Here is a 17,863-nt window from a genome sequence, read left to right as displayed (position 1 = left end):
AGTACCTATGTCAAACACTGCTTTGTGCTTCGTTTGAACGAGGTATAAAGTGGATTCGAACGGGTTCCAAGCATCCCACAAATGCTCGGTGGCGACTCCGAACATCTCTAATCGTTTCGAGACCCTTACCGAGACGAAACCGACCGATCTAAAACGATCTGGTCGAAAGCATTTTTACGCCGCCGAGCGTGGCTTTCAAAAGACCGCTGCTGATACTGTCGTTTCGTACCAAAAATAAAATACCTAAGTACTACTAACAGAAGTCAGCGGTAAGTAGGGTCGTTCTCCAGAGGGAGGCGGTGTACTATCTATTTGTCTAATGTCACTAATTGGGGGTTGAAAGGTTTGCGTTAACTAAACTAAAGACTAAAGCGAGGGAAATAAATAAGAGAAGTTAACAGCAAAAGAGAAGGGAGTATGCTAGGAGTCGATCCACCGTGGCAGCTATCAGATCTCATACTATCAGGAATACTAAGGCGATTAGACTATTGATAAGAAGAGCTATGGTCGTCACCTTTCGGTCCTTAAACCGCCCTAGAGCGTAAACAGCTTAACTTTCGCCCTCACTGCAATACCCTATTGTAATTAAGCAAGCCTTCCCTTCCAATCTTTCGATCCAGGTCGGGGTTAACTAAATTTATGGGTCTCCTGCATGCATTCATTTGACCGGATAACAGTTAAATTGCCTAATACAATTCTTATCGCAGGGCTAATCTATTTAATACAATTAAAGCATGCTACCACGGCTTCCCTAATCCTAACATACTAGGGGACTTAGCTATGCATAATTAAGGGGAAACAATAAATAAAGAAAGAACAAATAATAAACATTAAATAATTAAAGAGAAGAAGGGAGAGAAATTACTGTAAATAAATGATCCGGAAATTAAGAGCAGAGTGACAGTGTAAAGTAACGTAGCAAGGGAAAGGAAAAGAGAGAATTAGAGTCTAGAGTGTGTGTGTATTTACATCGACATAATGACTCCCTATTTATAAGAAAATAGGGCTTTATTATACCTAATGACGGAATTAAACCTAAAAAGCCCAGCCCGTCAGCAAAATCCACTCGTTCGACTAACTAAGGCACTCGATCGAGTGGTATTCCTTAGCATTCCTCTCGATCGAGAACAATTCCTCTCGATCGAGGACTTCTTTCCCTTTAATCACTCGATCAAGAATAGGTAGCTCTCGATCGAATAGAAGTAGTTCTCGATCGAGCACTTCTCAGCGCGTAATTCCTGCTTCGCGCACTGAACTTCAAACGGCTGTCATTCCTTCGTTACTTGGACAAATAGGGCGTGGTTGGTGGCGTTGGAAAGCTAAGAGGATGAGCTTTCACCTCCAACTGGAATCACCTTAATAACTGTTGTAGAACTCGAGATATGGCTCTTACAAGCAGGAACTAGCAAATTGAAGCACTCTCTTGGCTCGCCTAACTTCCTTACTCCAATGCGCATCTCAAAATAGCTTCATTCCCGCTCCAAATTCACTCTTCCTCCAAATGCATGCTAAAAGGACGGTAAAAGGCTCGATTTCACTACTTCCTGGTTCATTCCTGCAAATAAGACAAAATAACCCAAAGTAGCATATTCGGGGCATTTCGTAGCATAAAACCACGATAAAAGCATAGAAATACGTGCATAAAATAGGCTAATAAGACTATATAAAATGCACGTATCAAATCTCCCCAAACCAAACCTTTACTCGTCCCCGAGTAAACTAAAATGCAACTAAAGGAACGGAAAAGATAACTCAGAGCCAGCTACAAATGCCCACTCAAGCCAATTTAATGCAAGCAAACTAAACACTTATAGCAGGACAGTCGAATGCAAACGAGTTATAAGATGTTATTAAAATAGCTGAACAGTCGACCTTGCAAGACCTTTAATAATGGACTCTCACGGGTCACTCTTCTCTCATGAAGCAAATGGTGAACATATATATGTAAGAAAGAAAGAAAGATAGTCGCTCACCTAAACTACGACCCACATAAACATGCATGCAACTAATATGATAAACAATTCTAGCTACCAAACATACATTCCAACCAAACAAGGTCCTGTCACAGCCGAGGGCTTACAAAAATATGGCTAAGTGAGGCAATGGGTAAGAAAAGGCAAAACAATTATGGGAATGTGGAGGTATAGGTGATCAAGCTAGTACCTAAACAAAACCATATGAAACAATCCAATTCTCAACTCAATTATGAAATAAGCACAATGCCCTTCATTTGGCATAAAATCTCACCAAACCAAACCAAACATACTCCTCAAATAATGTAAGATAGATCATAGGAGCAGAAACCGTCAACCAAACAACATTTTTTTGAATTTTTTTTCGGTTTCTTCTTTTTTATTCTTTCGAATTTTTTTCATTTTTTTTTTCAACTTTTTTTTTTTCTTTTTCACGTCATTTTTTCATCATCCTCCTCTCCTTCGTAAATTACCAACTCCGAATCAACAGAATATGCGCCAATATTTGATACAATGGAATATTTACCGCAAAACAACAATCTAAACTAGCTTGACAAGGCAGGCTAAATTTGGATGTAGCTAAGGGTCAACTGGCAAATTTGGCTAATGTGGAGTTAAATGGGTAAAAATGAAAGAAAGGGAAATTGTAAGCACCTCCCTGCATGTGACACCAACCACTAACCCGAATGTATGAAGGCAAAAAGCAATTGAATTTCATATACGTGCAAATTAATGATACATGATATGCAAGGAGTAACTACTCACAATCCTACATGAAACCGGTCACAAATGACACCAGTTTATACGGCTCTAAATCTTAGAAATTATAAGTAGGTTGCCAAAATTTCAGGTCAAGTCTATTCGTTCAGCTAAATTAAACATTAACTCGTAGATATGCAATAAGACAAAGCTAATAAGATAATTAATTCAATGCAAGGCTTAAGCAAAAAGACAAATATAGAGCAATTTCATCATTGAAATCTACCGTTCCGACTCAACCTACATGCTAAAATAAACGTGAATTTTTTTGAAATTTTCAACAATTTTCTGATTTTTAGGGAATTTTATGCATTTAAACAAAAATAAACAACAATGCAAACATAAATAAAACGTGATAACAGAAATGCATTAAAAACAATATGCAGACACAGATATGGATGCATAACCTCCCCAAACCAAACCGTACAATGCCCCCATTGTACCAAAACAAGGAAAGGAAATGCAAACTGAAAGAGAAAGAGAGAGTAAAAAGCGGAAAACTCACAAAATGCGCGAATAAGGGGACCTCCCCAAACCGACCATGAACATGGGAGGTTGCTAAAGGCCCGGAAAACCGTCACAAGAAGCTAAGTCGAGCGATAGGCGTCCAAAACAGCTTGATCGAGAGGAACAGTGGTCGATCGAGTCAATTAACGGTCGATCGAGTAAATTTTTTTTTTTTTTTTTTTTTTTACTCGATCGAGTAGAAAGTTACTCGATCGAGTAACTCGAACGAGTAGAATTCAACTGAAATTAAATAAAATGCAGAATAAAATCGCCGGGTTGCCTCCCGGGTAGCGCTAGCTTCAGTCAGGTCCCAGCTCCACCTTCTTTTTCTTCGAGCCACTCAAACTAATCACAATCAAAACAACTCAAAGCGCGCAGCAACCTGTCAAATAGCTGCGCATGTGCTACACAAAAGCATAAGTAGCACAAAAGTGGATTACAGAAATAGGAAATAAAAACATGTAAACATTTAAGTCTAACAAATTTCCTATGTGAGCTCCTAAATTTATCCACATAATAAAGGAGCGCGGGAGCAACTGTCAGTATATAAGGGTCCCGATTCAGATTAGCAATTTTGACATGATAAGAACGGTGAAAATTCGTTAAATTATGCATCCACATATGAGAGGGTGTAGCATTAAAAGAAGGAGCACAAAGTAAACGAGGTAATATACGGTTAAAACAAGCAATAATGAAATTATCGCTTACTACCTCGGGTTGGTTGCTTTCAACCACGGAATCACTGACAAAAGAATGTAATACCTCATCCGTGCTAGGAGCAAATACCGTCTCAGCTGCTTCTTCATCAACCTCCTCAGTTGAATCCATCCCGTAGATCGCAGCTTCAAGTGTATCCGACTCGGCTGTGAATAGGGGAGGTTCACCGTAACCTTCATCATCGTCAGACTCGTCATCCAAATCAAACCAAAATGACGAACCAAAGCTCCCAATGGCCAATTCAGTCGATCGAGCAGAATAATCACTCGATCGACCACTTTCCTCCCGCATGTCACTCGATCGAGTAACAAAACCATTCGATCGAGAATCATCCTCCTGCATTCTACTCGATCGAGTAAGAATGCTACTCGATCGAGGGCTTCCTTCTGAAATTTCACTCGATCGACTAGTTTTAGTCACTCGATCGAGTGATTCTTCCTGCATAGGGCTGAAATCTTCGTGTGGGGCAGTGAAATATGATAGGAACTCGTCGTCTGAGTCATAGAAGTCATCCTCATCATTGGGCAACACGGTTTCCTCAGGAGAAAAACCGCTCTCAGCGAGATAAACCTCTTCTTCTTGCATCTCAGCTGCTAACTGAGCTATTTGTGACTTCAGCGCATGGATTCGAGCGTCCATATATCTATCACTCTCTTGCATTTGTGATACAAGCATTCTCATTAAATATGTCAGCTCCGCGATCTCTTCTCTCTCCATCTCAGCTGCTAATTGAGCAACTGCAGACTCGAGCTCATCAAATCGCGAGACATATTCTTGCACTTGGAATGCAAGTGCCTCCATCAAAGATTTCAACTCCTCAATATCTTCTTCTTGTATATCAGGGGAATCTTGTTGCGGTGGCCATTGATAGGGCGGATGTGGCGGCACAACTACAGCTGCATTGTGCTCGGCAGAACCACATCTCCCGTAGCAGATCACCTACTGCTCCATATAATGGGACATCGGTGATGGGTCAAAGGTACTCAAGCCTTCCCTTTGACTTTCTTTCACCTAGAACTGTCTAGGTAGTACCTGTAAGGCCTATCAAAACAAAGACTAAACAAAAGATTAAAACGGCCTCAAGGGAAAAATCCCGAGGCTAAAAAAGAATAAAATTAAACAAATAAATAAATAGATTGCCTCCCCGACAACGGCGCCAAAATTTGATACTGTCGTTTCGTACCAAAAATAAAATACCTAAGTACTACTAACAGAAGTCAGCGGTAAGTAGGGTCGTTCTCCACAGGGAGGCGGTGTACTATCTATTTGTCTAATGTCACTAATTGGGGGTTGAAAGGTTTGCGTTAACTAAACTAAAGACTAAAGCGAGGGAAATAAATAAGAGAAGTTAACAGCAAAAGAGAAGGGAGTATGCTAGGAGTCGATCCACCGTGGCGCTATCGATCTCATACTATCGGAATACTAAGGCGATTAGACTATTGATAAGAAGAGCTATGGTCGTCACCTTTCGGTCCTTAAACCGCCCTAGAGCGTAAACAGCTTAACTTTCGCCCTCACTGCAATACCCTATTGTAATTAAGCAAGCCTTCCCTTCTAATCTTTCGATCCAGGTCGGGGTTAACTAAATTTATGGGTCTCCTGCATGCATTCATTTGACCGGATAACAGTTAAATTGCCTAATACAATTCTTATCGCAGGGCTAATCTATTTAATACAATTAAAGCATGCTACCACGGCTTCCCTAATCCTAACATACTAGGGGACTTAGCTATGCATAATTAAGGGGAAACAATAAATAAAGAAAGAACAAATAATAAACATTAAATAATTAAAGAGAAGAAGGGAGAGAAATTACTGTAAATAAATGATCCGGAAATTAAGAGCAGAGTGACAGTGTAAAGTAACGTAGCAAGGGAAAGGAAAAGAGAGAATTAGAGTCTAGAGTGTGTGTGTATTTACATCGACATAATGACTCCCTATTTATAAGAAAATAGGGCTTTATTATACCTAATGACGGAATTAAACCTAAAAAGCCCAGCCCGTCAGCAAAATCCACTCGTTCGACTAACTAAGGCACTCGATCGAGTGGTATTCCTTAGCATTCCTCTCGATCGAGAACAATTCCTCTCGATCGAGGACTTCTTTCCCTTTAATCACTCGATCAAGAATAGGTAGCTCTCGATCGAATAGAAGTAGTTCTCGATCGAGCACTTCTCAGCGCGTAATTCCTGCTTCGCGCACTGAACTTCAAACGGCTGCCATTCCTTCGTTACTTGGACAAATAGGGCGTGGTTGGTGGCGTTGGAAATCTAAGAGGATGAGCTTTCACCTCCAACTGGAATCACCTTAATAACTGTTGTAGAACTAGAGATATGGCTCTTACAAGCAGGAACTAGCAAATTGAAGCACTCTCTTGGCTCGCCTAACTTCCTTACTCCAATGCGCATCTCAAAATAGCTTCATTCCCGCTCCAAATTCACTCTTCCTCCAAATGCATGCTAAAAGGACGGTAAAAGGCTCGATTTCACTACTTCCTGGTTCATTCCTGCAAATAAGACAAAATAACCCAAAGTAGCATATTCGGGGCATTTCGTAGCATAAAACCACGATAAAAGCATAGAAATACGTGCATAAAATAGGCTAATAAGACTATATAAAATGCACGTATCAGCTGCCATTGTCCACAGATCGGCTGGGCATACGCAGGTGGGCCGTTGTCCACACAACCTCAAAGAAAGATGATTTTCAGCATGCACATCAACAGGTTGTATGCATTGTGAAGTACGAACAGATGCAACAAAAGCACAAGGAGTGCTATCTATGGGAAAGGTTGAGGCAATAGGTTCTAGCATGAAAAAGTAAAATATATTACAATTTAGTTCAGACTGTGATACTGTTAAGAATAAAATGTAATATTGTTTAGAATAATGTTTATACTAATGTATTACAGTATATTTCAGATTGTGATACTATTAAAAATAGCTTGTGATACTTATTTACATTAATTAGGTAAACCACCACAGGTATTGAAAAAGGAAAAAAAAAAAAAAAAAAAAAAAAAAGAAGAAGAAATCATGCTAAATATAGTGAATATACAAGTCATAATCATGCGAAAAGAAGAAATCAAACAAAAATTAGGATAGTGATGATCAAATCATAGAAAAAAAGATGATAATATTACATCGATTTAAAAAAAAAATGAGAACAATACATCAATCAATTAAAATAATAAAAGATGATAACAATACCTGACATTTGAAGTGCTGGAAGTGATGAAATTAAATAGTATAGCTTGATTGACAAGAAAACAATTGACGTAGCAAATTAGGTCATGAGCTAAGAAGAGCGTTGTAGAAGGAGATGTGCGCGGAAGAGAGAGAGAGAGAGTAGAGAGAGAAAGTGAATGAACTAGAATGAAGGAATTACTGGTTATGATAGTATATATATTAAGCTGTTAAATGACATGATAAGTGCATAATTTACATAATTTTACCCCTTAGATTAGCTCCATTCTACATGTCATTTAGCACTTATCATAGTGTTTTGAGCGAATATTTGTTATTCTAGTTGCAATTGCTTGTTTCCACATGTTTTGTAGGAGTTTAAGCTTTTAGGAGCTAAAATCCAACAAAGATGCAAGCTAGAGTGCAAAAGCTAAGCAAGAGCAAGTATTGGACTAAGTGTATGAAGTTGCATGGGTTTTTGCATGAAGATTTAATGGATTGAAGTAAGAATTACAAATAAAGTCAAATGCAATGTCAAGCCCAAAATAAAAGCCCAAATTAAGGTGGAAGCTTTGGATGCTAAGGAGCTTTGAATGCTAAGATTCAGAAGCATTATCGGGTGATTAAGGGAGCATTAAAACATGAACATTGGATTCCTTGAGCATTAAACCAAGAATTGAAGAGAAAGAACTCGGATCACTACGTCCCCGATCGGGGTTGGCATACCCGATCGGGGTTGAACAGTTCATGGGTGTGTTCAATGCTCCATCAAATGCATACGTTTCCCTTATGATCTCCTATAAATAGAGGCCTCGAGGGACGACTTTCACACAACCTACACACATATTTTTTCATCTAAAATTCTCTCTATAGATTAGTAGTAGCTTAGCTTAGACTAATTTTAGTTTACCTTAGTTTGTTTACATTTCCCTTAAGCATTTCAATTTAAAATACAATTTCCATTCAAGTCATATTCAAGTTACATTTCAAGATTATTTCTATTAAACATTGTTCTTCAATTCCAAGTTCCATTTCCATTTCCATTGCAAGGTATTCCTATTCATATTTTCATTATGTTCATCATTTCATTTGTTATTAATTTAGTTTGCATTTTCATCATATTAGAGTAGTTTCATTTGTCTAAGGAGTAAGGGAAGCCATGCATGATTAAGTAATATGTAAATGTCAAAATGAGGATAAGTTAATATTGTCTAATTGTTTCTATCACATGTTTGCGCCACAACGTTTAATCTTTGGTTATTGGCCGTAATCGTAGATTAAGTTTGTTAATTCGTTCTATAAGTCGAGAGGCACGGAATCGGATTAGACTAAGCATGTGTAGTAGGACGACCTAGTCATAAACGAGAGTTTCTCTAGGACCCGGTATATGGTTGACACTAATATCGTAAGGTGGGTGTCTCTAAGCCTAAACATTTATCGTAAAATCAACTTCCTAACTTGACATGAGCATTTACATAATTAGCATGTGTGACCCGACCTCCCTAGATATTTTCTTTATTATTGTTTTATCATTATATTAAACCAAAGCAATCAATCAATCATTAACCTACCGAGATAAAAGTTCAATCCATAACAGCTAATTAACAACTCACGTCTCTCTGTGGTTCGACCCCTACGTACTACATTCATTTGTTTTGCTAGGGTATAAATATTATCTTTGCATAGGTGTGCGATAACCTATCATGACACAAATACCCTTACTAATCCGCGAGTGATCACAGTCATTGATCTCTTAGATCTAACAGTTGTTATTAATCCTCAATCCTCAAATATATACGTTCCATTGTCTTCCCCCCTCTTTCTCATTTCACTCAATTATTAAAAATTAAACTCCTCTCAAAATTAATCCCAAATAAAATTGAACTGCTCTAAAAAATAAACTGCTCTCAAAATCTCCTCACTCTAGCTCTATCGTATTTTTCTCACTTGAGTATCGGTCTCTTCTCCATTTTCTTCACTCACTTGCAACTCGCCATTTTCGTCTTCTCACTAAAGAAACTCTCCATTCAGATAACTTTTTTTTTTTAGGTTATAAAGGTAATCGTTTTTTGCTTTTTAGAGTTTTATGATTTTTCTTCTTCATTTATTTTGATTATCCATGATAAGCTATCACACACCTATGCAAAGATAATTACCCTAGACACAAATTAATGTAGTAATAGGGGTCGAACAGAAGGAGATGGGAATTGCGCTTTGAAATGCTATGGAAAGATTTCTATCAAGGTCGATTACGTTTGGTTTGATTTGTTGGTTGGTTTGATGATTAGCAAATATAAAGTGATGTAAACTATATGATTAAAGGAGTCTAGGGGAGTAAGGTCACACATGCAAATGTAAAAATAAATTCATGTTAAACTCGGTAATAATAACATTGTCAATTGTTTAGGCTTAAAGACACCCACCTCACGATATTAGTGTCAATCATAGACCGGGTCCTAGAGAAACTCTCGTTTATGACTAGGTCGTCCTACTACACATGCTTAGTCTAATCCGATTCCGTGCCTCTCGACTTATAGAACGAATTAACAAACTTAATCTACGATACGGCCAATAACCAAAGATTAAACGTGATGGTACAAACATTTGATAAAAACAATTAGACAATATTATATCTACCTAATTTATCATTTTACATATATTAGATTTTGCATGGCTTCCCTAGTCCCTAGACTAATGAAATTTAGCTACTCATATTAAATTACAAACTACAAACTATGTTGTAAGAAATGCTAGACATACTTATAGAAATGATATAAACTAAGTGATGAATCATAAAATGTAATAATAAACTATGTGATATAAAGTAAATACTAATGATAAAAGATGTGACAACTAAATGAAAATTGTAAACTAAATAAACAAGAATTAGAATTACCGAAATGGAAATGAAACTTGCAAAGAACAATTGAGAACCAAATGCTTGAATAAAATTAGAACCAAATGTTTGACAACCAAATGCTTAACAATATTAAAACTAAAGATGAAAACTAAGAGAGAATTTTGTGCTTAAGGCTATTAGAGTGTATAAGAGACGTAAAATAAGATGTAAAGAAGATATTCCTAATGACGGATTAAGGCCCCTATTTATAAGAAAATAGGGGCATAACGTAAGAGTCCAAAAGAGGGTCAATCCCGATCGGGGTTGCCAGCCCCGATCGGGGGCGTGGGTTTCCGGGTTTATCTTCTTAACTGATTGATTAAATGCTTGAGGAATCTCTATGCAACTCCTTAATGCCTCTTTAATCGCCGGTTAAATGTGATAATTAGCACCTTAATACCTTCCAAAGAGCATCCTAAGTTGAGCATCCTAAGTAGCATTTGTGGACTTTTGCATTTTGGGCTTGACTTTCACTTGGCTTTGTTTTGCATTTCTTCATTTTAATCCATAACTTTTACCATGCAACATCTCTTGGTTGGTCTATCATGCTCTTCTATTTAGCCTTGCTTCTAGTGTTTGCAAAATATGTAGAATTATGCTCCTAAAAGCTCAAATACCTACAAAATATGACAAACCATGCAAATACAACTAGAATGTAATATTAGCTCAATAACACTAAGATTAGTGCAAATTAGCATATAAAATAGAGCTAAAATATGGGGTTAGAGTGTATATAAAATGGACTTATCAAACTCCCCCAAGCTAAAATCTTGCTTGTCCCTAAGCAAGAAACCATATCCCATCAATTGCAATATCCTAAAACAAGCTAAGCATAATGATTCAAAACCCGAAACAACATGGGCAAAGGAATAATGCAAAAGCATGGATGAGATTTACATGACGGCGTAGTGTAGAAAACTTTGAACGAACCTTTAAGCTCTTGCATGATCTTTTGACTAATGGACTCTCACGGTGCACTCAAACTCTTTTGTATGTGAAAGGATATTTTGTGTGAAAACACTCACTTATCCTCGACTCATGAAAATGTGCCCGCAATCTAATATGGTAATCATTTCAAAACTACAAGCCAAAAACAATCATATGCAAGCATGATAAAGAAGCCAAATAGGTAAGAAGAAGGATAAAAGACATGGGTAGAAAGGGGAACAAATGAATTATGGAAATGTGGAGCTTAAGTTAAGCTAGCAACTATCCAAAATGCAGGATGCTCAATCCCGAAACTAACCCAATATTGTAATGCAAACCATAAAAAAAATTCTCCAAAAGATGATAATAAAATATGAGAATTTCTTACAACAACTTCTTCTTTCTTATTTTCTTTCTAATCATACTTCTTTTTTTTTTCATTTCATGCTTCTTCTCTTTTTCCTTTTCTTTCTTTTCATCATTTTTCATTTTTTTCCATTTTTTTCTCTTTCATTTTTTTCTTTTTCTCATTTCTTCTTCAAGGTATTAAGACCAAGCTCACATTGATATTTCAAAATAAATCAAATCCCAAATGAGCACCCAAACACAACTAATCAAAGCTACTAGCTCAACAAGGTAGGCAATTTGTATATGTAGCTAGGGATCAATTTTGTGAAGGGTTCAAAAAGGCAAATTTAATCATGTGAATGGCTCCAAAATGCTAACAACATATGAATCCATGCTTATAAAGAGATGAAATGAAAATCATACTTGTGCGTTTTGATGAAACACGCATCATAAGGAGACACCTACACTCACCTAAGAGAGACCGGATATGGATGCGTCGGTCCAAAGAGGTTCTACATTACCAATTTTGTAGCTTGCCAATAGTCAAGATCAAGCTTATTCGGTTCATTTTCCATCTCCCACCTACTATGTCAAGACATCACCATGTATCAATTATCCCATCATAAAAGAATAAATCATTAGCTGTAAGCTATCATTAGGATAAGCAAGAGGGAAAGTAGGCCAAAAGCAAGCAAAAACACACAATTTCTCTCAAAATTTTCAAATTTTGTACATGCAAATTACACTACAATGCAAATGCAATCTCCCCCCAAGCTAAACACAACATTGTCCTCAATGTGACAACAATTAAATTATCCAACTAAACCATAAACAATGGCTCAAAGCACAAAAACAAGAAGGACAAGAGGTCATATTTAATAGGTTGCAAGAAAATAAACTAAAGTATAAAGCAAAGAAAACTTACTAGACTAGCTAGCCTCCCCCCAAGCTAGTATGTATACGGGGGACTCTTCCTTCATCATTCATGAAAAGGGCCAAAAATTGAAGCCCTTCCTTCCTTTCTTCTTCTTACCACTTCCACTTCCGGACGCTTCACCTTGTTGACCACTCCCACTAGAATCATCCTCTTGGAGAGGAGTGACATACTCACCAATGTTTTGGCTACTACCAAGACCATTAACATAGCTACTATAACCACCATACCCACCATACCCACCATATCCTCCATGTAATGCCTCAACTCCATAATCCGAACCATAAAAATCCGGACCGGGAGCATATGTATTAAAAGTACCTGCATCATTGTTAGGAGGGGGAGAAGGAGGAGGAAACCCATCCGGGGGATAAGTATAAAATGAAGGGTGTGGCCCCTCGGGTTGGATTACTCCTTGCCTAGCAAAATGATCATATATGGGATGCAATGCAAGCCTTTGGTCATCACAAATTGTATTAACACTTAAGCTCAAGTCTCGCATCATATCCATCATTTCTTGACTAGGGGGAGAATGAAGACTAGAGGTGGAATGGCGTGCTTGAAAGGATTGACCTCCCTCATGCCGCTCAATGGTGGTACGTGTCTCACCTCGTAGAGGCAAGTGGTAAATAGGTCTAGTAAAAGGGGCACTCCCATGATAGGGCTTGGTATGGACTAAGGCCTTAACTTCTTTTTTTTTCTTTCGGTAGACTAATGGAGTCTTGCCTACCAATTTTCCAAACCATGTTAGGGTGAGAATCCCTAAACCAATTGCAAGAAAGGAAGTATTCATAATATAGTCCAACCCCTTTTTCCCTAGAGATAAGCAATGGTCTTAAGTCGGTGTTTTCTTGGTTGAAGCGACACAAGTGTTAAGCAATTTTTGTAACCAATCCTCCTAAGACAATACAACTATTCTTCGGGTTACATTGCTTGGTCAAGTGTACCGCAAAGTGGTAGGGGATATTGATCCCCCAATTATCATCACCATTAACATTAAGGAAGGCACCCAAAATCTCAACCTCAACTTTCCTCACCGAATGAGGCTCATTTCGCCCAAAGAAAGTCCACCCCATAAACCTTTGCCAAACACGGATGTCGGGGTAGTGAATGTATTGGTGGGGAACATGGTCCCAATCTTTAAAAGGGAAGTGAGAAATGGATTTCCATGTAAGAACCGGGTCATAAGAGTCGGGTGATTCAATAGGTAAGTCTCGATGGGGCAATTGGAAAATATTAGCAAAGTCCGCTAAATCCATTCCATGGTCATCATTAAACAATCGGAAGGTCACATGAAGAACAAAACCTTCTTTTTGACCTATGAAACTCAAAAGAGCTTAAGAACTCAAGTGTGAGTTCGGGAAAGGTCTTATAGTCCATGGTGTAACAATGTTTCATACCAAGATTCTTAAATAATGCCTTAACATTCTTTTCTATGCCAATATTGTTCAAAGAAGCTTGGTTTATGAATTTAGTCGGTTTCGTACCTTTGTTTCTTAGGATGACCCAATTGTCATATTGCTTTTGGCAATTGAAAATTACTCGGGGAAAATCCGGATCTTGCCATTCTGGTACCTCTTCCATTTGCACATTCTATGCAGCCCGGGAGGATTCCGCATCATCTCTTCTCCTCTTAGAAGCACCTTGGGTAGGAGGTCTTCTTGGTGACATTTTTCTGAAATTTAAGACAAAAATTCATCTTAAGGCAAACCAAAATTCATTGAAATAGACATAATAGAATGAATTAGTGAACTAATTCATACTATAAACATGAATAGACCATAATACAATCAATTTCTAGTACAAATAAGCACAAAATCAATTTCCTCCAATTTGAGTTAGGGTTTGATAAACTTGATTGAATTGATTAAAATGGATGAAATTAAAGAGAAAAGAGAGAAATACTTGCTTGATAATAATTAATGATGAAAGATTCTTGCAAAATGATGAAGGAATTGATGTTCCCTTGTGATTTTGTGTGAAGAAATGAAGAAAATGATAGAGAAAGAATAGACGGAGTACCATCGGGGTTGCTGGAAAAATGAGAAGAATTTTTGCCTTACATGTATTAAGAGAAAAGCCAAGAAAACATGAATCCACGTCCCCGATCGGGGCTGGCAACCCCGATCGGGGTTGACCGGCCGATGCCCCTTTTTGCCTTTGCTTCCATATTCTTTTATTTTCGTCCCGATTTTGATACTTACGTCCCCGAACGGGGTTTTTGCATGGTGAAGCGTGCTATATCTCCTTGAAGTCCCCTTTCTTTCACTTTTCACCTATAAATCACAAAAACAAACATCGTCAAGTCTAGTATTTTATTTCTAATCTACGAAAAAAAAGTAAATTGCGGAAAATTAAAAACAAAAATAAATAAAAGCAAATAAAAAGCTTGGGTTGCCTCCCAAGAAGCGCTGGTTTAACGTCCCGCACGACGTAAGAAGCTTGAGTCGGTTTATGCTTTCTTAAGTAGAGGATGAACGGTCACTTTCTCTATCACTCCAACGATCACATTCTCTTGGTAGACCTTCAAACGATGGCCATTTACTTTGAATTTTTCGACCTTGGTAGTCATCACTTCAACGAAACCGAATGATGTGACTCATATTTGAGCACATTTAGTCACCGAATTAACCTCGTTCCTATGCTTTATAGTGCATAATTGGGTCATTTAATATCGTTATTTTCCCATTTTACATATTCTTTGAGGTTTTGTCTCCATGGTAGGAAAGGAGTACTAACCTTGCATTTACATGGCGAAATGGAGCTAAATTGATCGCATCTAATGACCAAGCATCAAAGAGAAGACATCACTAGGAGGCCTATGTATATAATAAAGTGAAATGGGCTATAACGAAAGGATCCTTGCATCCCCAAAATGATCCTCGCGGATGATGAAGGAAGAAAAGAAGAGAAGCAGTCTGCCGTGGGATCCGAGCGGATCACACCCAATCCGGGCGTCTCCAACCCCCACCATCCGAGCGTCCCGCAGCCAAGACGCTCGTCTTACAGCCTTAGGATCTGAGCGTCTCCCAGACAACCCGCTCGGATCACAGTCCAGAGAACCCGTGCCACTTCCCAAGACGCGTGGATCATGGCGAGACTAGCAAAACGGAGATGCTCATTTCCTTCGAGAGGAGCATTTTCTCAACTTTTCTTAAGGACTTAATAGTCATTTAAGCCCTTAGTAACCCTAATCCGTGTACCTAATCTTTAGTATAAATACCCCATTGTACTAATTAGATTAGCATGCTCTCTTAATACTTTCTTAATCAATTTCTAATCATTCCTTAATCTTGTAATCAACTTTTAATTTACTCTTAATACAAATCTCAATACTTAATCTTTCCTTAATTTCTCTATTGTTCTTCATTTATTTTGGGTAATTAGAAGATTATTTGGTTTATTTGGAGGATTGACAACCTTCCATCAACCATCAAGTACTTCTATTATTCTTTGCATTATTATTTGGAATCATCTTCATAGGTATAATTCTCTCTTAACCTTGTTTAATTATTATTAATCATTTTCATTTATTCATCATGTTTTGCCTTGCTAGTATGATTGACAACCTTGTTAGCATGTTCAACTTGATAATGAGTAAGTAGTTTCCTTAACTAGGGTTAATGGGGAATTAGGGGAAACCAACATGGGGATTGATTCATGCTTAATCTAATATGTTTTCATAATTAATTTGCTTGCTTGTTGTGATTTCAACTTATGCACATGTTATGTTTGATGAAATGCGAGCCTATGAATCCTTGCATTTTTTTTACCCATCACCTATCTTTTCAATGAGACTTGTAAGCTTATACACCAACTCGAGTCTCATTAGACCATGCATATAGTTGGATAGGAAGGACTAAGTCGACTTGTAGGTGTTGTACAATCTAATCGATTCGGCTACGGGACCCAAACCTTCTTAGGGATTGTAAGCTTATACACCAACTCGATCCCATCACAACAATAAGTGCTTGCATCTAGTAGAGAACATGTTTGTATGATCAACTCCCATGAATCCCCTATAAACCCATGACACCCTAGTGCTTTTAATCAATTTTTTACATCTCATATTAATCACCTTGCTTGTTTTTATTACTTTGCTTTTATATTGTTAATTAGTTTAGTTGATCTCCTATCTCAACCCGAATTGTGACACCCTAAGACACAACCATTTGCAATTGAAAATCCTACATCAATACCTGTCCCTTGGGATCCGACCTTTACTTACCTCTTTGCTAAGAGTAGTTTCTGAAGTTATAAATATTGTTTTGGTTAGGTAGCTTTCGACGACAAGTTTAACCGACACCAAAAATGGCGCCTATGCCGGGGACGGTGTTAGCTTGATTTGATTTTCATTAATTGTTTTTAGTTGTGTCTTTTTTTACCTTGGGGAAGTCAATCTCCTCAAGGTTGTTCTAATTGTTTTCAAGTTGTTTGATATTTTGCATGTCTAGGAGATCACAAGGTAACTTGTTACCCATTGATTTTGAAATTGAAAGAACTTTAACCAACAATAGAAGACTTGCTAGAGGTACTTTAAGAGGTATTGGAGAAATTGTGGACATTCAACCAAATAACATTGAGTTTACCAACCCTTTTGTAAGAGAAGGAGAGGATAACTCAATACAAAACCCCCCACAAAATCAACGCACAATGCGTAAATTCTCATCACATTCCGTACCAACCGAGGAGAACCTACCAAATGGTACTTCTACACCACAACATTTAACCGGTAATTTCATTGCCAAATCCGCATTCATACAATTAGTTGAGAGAAGTCAATTTGGGGGGATGCCTAGTGAAGACCCTCACTCACATATGGAGACTTTTTGTGACTATTGTGATGTGATTTCTCAAACCGGATTTACTCAAGACCAAATCCGATGGGTCTTATTTCCTTTTTCTTTGATTGGTACTGCGAAACAATAGTTGAAAAGCCTAGACAAGGCTACTCTTGGTATTGATTCTTGGAAGAAATTAGCACTTGCTTTCTACAAGAAATTCTATCCTCCGGAAAAGACTAACATGTTGAGAGCCCAAATCACCGAGTTCAAACAAAGGGATGAGGAATCTTTGTATGAAGCATGGGAGAGATTCAAGGACACTTGTCGTTCTTATCCACACCATGGACTTAGCGAGTGGTTCCTTGTACAACAATTTTGGAATGGTCTATATGAAGACTCCCGAAACATCCTCAATATGGGATCCAATGGTATATTTCCCGAAGTTTATGACAATCAAACATGGAACAAAATTGAAGAAATGGCGGTCCATAACTCACAATATAGTAGACCTCGGAAGGCTACTCGAGGAGGAAAGCATGAGGTGGATTCCATTCCTCAATTAGGTGCTCAACTAAGTGCTCACATTGACACCATTAATTTGAAGTTTGAGAAGGCCATGGCTAAACTTGAAGAGGCCTCCAAATCACCCAAGCAACATGTTAATGCTATGGTAGCATCATCATCAATTCCAAGTAGAGTATGTGAGAGTTGTGGAACTTTGGGACATGACCAAAGTGAATGTAGGGGAACAAGTGAATGCTTTCCAAGCATACAAGAGTGGCACCCCTTATTCCAACTATTAAAATGAGAATACCAAATTCCATCCCAAC

At 37.9% G+C, this 17,863-nt stretch overlaps 1 non-coding gene across 1 annotated transcript; it reads right to left on the bottom strand.

Moving 5' to 3' along the window:
* Window positions 1-17,274: 17,274 nt before the first annotated feature.
* Window positions 17,275-17,381, bottom strand: LOC141603662 (small nucleolar RNA R71). The gene has a single exon (XR_012525520.1). It is a non-coding gene; the product is annotated as a small nucleolar RNA R71 (small nucleolar RNA).
* Window positions 17,382-17,863: the final 482 nt, after the last annotated feature.

Source organism: Silene latifolia, chromosome 9 (assembly GCF_048544455.1).
Source record: "Silene latifolia isolate original U9 population chromosome 9, ASM4854445v1, whole genome shotgun sequence".
NCBI classification, from domain to species: Eukaryota; Viridiplantae; Streptophyta; class Magnoliopsida; order Caryophyllales; family Caryophyllaceae; genus Silene; species Silene latifolia.
This window is presented reverse-complemented; position numbering and strand designations above follow the sequence as displayed.